This window comes from Gracilinanus agilis, chromosome 1 (genome assembly GCF_016433145.1).
Source record: "Gracilinanus agilis isolate LMUSP501 chromosome 1, AgileGrace, whole genome shotgun sequence".
NCBI lineage: Eukaryota > Metazoa > Chordata > Mammalia > Didelphimorphia > Didelphidae > Gracilinanus > Gracilinanus agilis.
The window spans coordinates 107,355,430-107,359,906 of NC_058130.1; the positions used below are offsets into that span (position 1 = coordinate 107,355,430).

Below are 4,477 nucleotides of genomic sequence, written 5' to 3' on the forward strand. Positions count from 1 at the left end.
ATTGCCTGACCCAAAGGAGTGCTTAATAAATGCTTTTACTTTTCCTTTCTACTATCAGGATACTAGAAAGCTGGGGAATCCTCATATCCCATTTCCAAAATTGAGGTTCTATCCTACTCAAACATTCTGTTCTACTCTACTCCATTCAACAAACATTTATTAAATTCTTCCTATACATAAGACTCACTGCTAGGTGCCAGGGAACACAGAAAGTTTAGATAACACGTGCCTCCTACCCTTGTGGACCTTATAGTCTGATAAAAATAATAATTCACATTATGATACTATTTTAAAGTTTATAAAGCCATTTTCTCAATGTCATGCAAGTATCATTGCAGAAGGGCTTTTGCAAGTGGGGAAACTGAATCTTAGGTGCATACTTAGATCTTCTGATGTTAAAATCAACTTCTTTGCTGCCATTAAATCTCATCTGGATCCTTATCAATTTGGGTCATCACTGAGTCACTGAGTCAACAGTGTAACAGATTGCAACACTCAAGTGCTTAACGATACCCTTCCCTGTGTATAGTGACCCACAGAGGGTTTGGCATCTAGGCACAGAGGTGCCTTAAGGAGAAGAGTGGGCTTTGCTGATCAATGCACAAGGGCCCAGAGGTATGTTGACTCCCACCTCAGGAGTGTGGAACGAAGTACTCTTCATTATGCAGCTCTCGCTGTCAAGTAGCAGCTGAAAGCGGTGCTCATCTGAAGAGCCTCCTGGCTTGGTCCAGTGATGGTACTGCCTTCAGCCCAAGGGTATGGGGATAGAGCAACTAGCTGAGTTCTGCTTTTCCAAGAGCCACTAAAAATGCCCCATCACAGACTGTGAGGCAAAACCCAGACTCTCAGAGCAATCTATAACGCCCGAGAGTCAGTTTGGTACAATGGTGACCGGACTTGGAGTCTGGGAAACCTGGGTTCACCTCCCAACTCATTCACGCACTAGCTCAGCAAGCCACCTGATCTCTCTGGGGCTCCCTTTCATTGTCAGTAAAAAGTTAGATTCAGTGACCTCTGAGGTCTCCTCCAACCCTAAATTTTTGCTCCTCTGGCTCCTTGGTCCTTCTCCACTTATCTATGCACTTTTCCAGAAAGCCCAGGAAGAAGGAGCCATTGTTTTCTGAGATGATTTGATATCTAATCAAATGATAATGTGTATTGAATACCTCCTATGTGCCAGATATGGAGGGCAGCTAAGAGGCAGGGTAGATAGAGCGCTGAGCCTGGAGTTGGGAAGCCTCATCTTTGTGAGTTCAAATCTGACTTCAGACACTTTACTAGAGGAGTGACCATGAGAAAGTCCTTTAGCCCTGTTGGCTTCAGTTTCATCATCCATAAAATGAGTTGCAGAAGGAAATGGTAAACCACTCCATTATCTTCGTGAAGAAAACCCCAAATGAAGTCACCAAGAGTCAGACAACTGAAAAACAACTGAAAAACAAAAATGTGCCAGGTGAGACGGCTATGTTATAATGAAGAGAGAGTTCACTTTAGATCTGTATTCATTCATGCCCTGATACCCGATGCCGGAGCAATTTGCTGAAACTCTCAGTTCTCTAGAGAACTTTCTGCAACTGTAGGTTGTAACCAGTGTGCTGACCTTCGTGTGTAGATGGAGTTTCCTTACCTGGAAGTTCCCCATAGCCCTGAAAATACAGGTCCAGTCTCTGTCTGTTTTATCATAGGCATTGGGCTAGTGATGGTATTACAAAGATCAGAATGAGATGATCCCTCTCCACTTGGAGTTTGCTTTTTTCTAGGGGGACACAGTGGTTTTACAGATATGTAAGTGTGGGATATAGGAATAAAGATGGCAGCTGGACCTATGATTTTATTAGTATGAACTCCCACGTGAGGAAACTCCTTTTACTCATGCAGGATTAGCACCTTATCTACAATTTATAATATTAGAGAGTTTCCTGGGTACTCTGAGAACATATACAAAATAAATACAAAATGATGGGCTAGGGGTAAGGAGAAGTGTTCCTAATGTGTCTTTCTTATTAATAGCTTATAATAATTACTGGAATTTATATAATGATTTAAGATTTATGAAACATTTTATCCACATTATAGTACTTGACCCTCATAGTGCTCCCTTAAGATGGTTAAATAAAATATTATTATTCCATTATTCCTTTTTTACAAAAGAGGAAACAGGGTCAAATAAATAAAGTGACTAGTCCATGGTCTCATATTTAGAAATTGCTGCTGCTACTGGGAATAGATTTCAGGTTCTTAGACCTTAAATTCAGTTCTTTTCCACTACATCATTCTATGAATAAGGATGCCTTTCAGGTTGGGTTTTGAGAAATTTTGGAATAATAAATCCACAAGTGTTCTCCCTCCCTGATCTCTTCTCCTTTGCAGATCCTTCTTTTTATATTATATCCAGAAAACTACTTTCTAAGAGGCAGTGTGACCTTGTGACTCTGACCTTGAAGTCAGGAAGATCTACATTCTCCTCCTACCTCTGATACTAATAGTGAGACAATGGGCAAGTCACTTAACCTTTATTCACAATCTGCATTAGTGAAGGAAACGCCAACCCTAGGAATTTCTTACCTTATATATCTACTAGCTGCCAGATCCAAGTCCATCGGTCTAGGCATAGATCCAGCTGACCACAGTGGGATCTCGAAAGCATTGGACCCAGCTGCACAGGACAGATGGACAGGGAAAATTAGAATTGAGAAGCAGAAGTTGAAAGAATTGGGAAGCCAGTGGAAAGTGCCTTAAGTTATGTCAGTGTGAAAACAAATTATCTTTGTCAACCAGTGTAGCAGTCCTGCCTAAACTTTGTGTCTTAAAAGGAATCACTACATGCTAAAACAGAATATTAATAATCTCATTGACTTGGGTAAAGGGATCCTTTATTTCCCCACTGTACATAGGCAACAGAGGGGCCACCATTTTATTCATTCTTTCATTTACTTACTGGGGCTGGATTAACAAAGAATTTTCTTTAATGCTGAATGATGTTACCATACATTTGGTTTAAGATTTACTATGCCCTGAAACACATTCTTGGTCTGCTAACCCTAACCCCTGGCACCTGGTCGTGCCAGCCACATTCCTAGACAGATATCAACAACATGCTTATTATAGTGACTAGTGTCCTCAGCTGCTAGATCATGTACTCTTTCTAAAAGCAGGAACACTAATGTTTCAGTGTGAGAATCATCCATAAGACAGCCTGAAGTTAACAAAACTGCCTGGTCCTTCCATTGGGAAAGTTGGGACGGAAGCTCATGGCTTCCATGAACTTGAGAGCAGGGTTGACTTAAATAGGTAGAAAGTAATCCTAGAGCCAGTCAATCCTGACTGATTAGTTGTTTTTTTTCTGATTAGTACTTAGAATTAGGAAGATCTGAGTTCAAATCCTGCCTCAGACACTAGCTGTATGATCCTGGGCAAATCATTAACCTCTCTGCCTCAATTTTTTAAATCTGTAAAGTAGGGATAATTATAACACCCACCTTCCAGAGCTTATGTGAGGAACAAAGGAGTTAACTTATGTAAAGTACTTTGCAAACCTTAAAGTGTTATATAAATGCTAGTTATTATTATTGTTGTTTTTCAACTGGGCATTAGCCATATTACTGCTGAGCCTCCTTCCCTAATGAATACCTAGGATGTGGGCATAAGCCAAATACTGTGAATCTTTGTGAGACAAAAAGCCTCATTTTCTGAATGGAGAATATCAGGGAGAATTAGCCCCTGGACAGCAGCAGAGACAAGCAGATTGCTTTTGTTGACAAAAACAAATCCAAAGAACAAAAAATATGGAGCATTTCACAGATTTGGGTGTCATCTTCGGGCAGGGGTTACACTAATCTTTGTGTTTTTCCATTTTTAGTATATGTGTTGCTCAATCAAGCACTCTGCCCCCAATTAAAAAGGACATGGCAGCTGGAGTCATATGCCAATATGCCAATTGCCAACTTGAACGATGTGGAACCTAGACCTGGACTTGGACAAACTGGCTTTCTGACCTGGTTCCAACAGTCATACTTGGCCTTCAGTTTCTTTCCTTTCTAGCTCAGACAGGTAGGAGGAGACCCAAGAGAAAGTTACGTCCTTTCCCCAATGCATTGTCCTAACCATTCTTCTTAATGCAGCTACACTAACTGTCTCTGGATTTCCATGACTGTGGTTGCATCCCCAGTACAACTGGCCCCTTGTTAATGAGAGAGTAGCGACAGCAATGGATATTGGGATTTAAATTTGGATTTCTATCTCAGCTCCACCACTTACTATGGGACCACCAAGATGTCATTAAGCAGTCTGTACTTTAGTTTTCTCATCTAAAAAATGGGAACACCCAATCTCTCTACCTCTCACAAGGCTGTTTTGATGATCCAGTGTGATTAGCTCTATAAAAAACATTATAGACTTTAAGGTTCTATACAAATGTTAGTTATTATGTCACTCAGTGTAGACCTTGCCTTTGTGGTTACATCCCTGAGCTTGCCTT

General features: G+C 40.8%; 1 non-coding gene across 1 annotated transcript; it reads right to left on the bottom strand.

Annotated features, from left to right (window-relative positions):
• Positions 1 to 3,779: 3,779 nt before the first annotated feature.
• Positions 3,780 to 3,883, bottom strand: LOC123232736. Its single transcript, XR_006505253.1, has one exon. It is a non-coding gene; the product is annotated as a U6 spliceosomal RNA (small nuclear RNA).
• Positions 3,884 to 4,477: the final 594 nt, after the last annotated feature.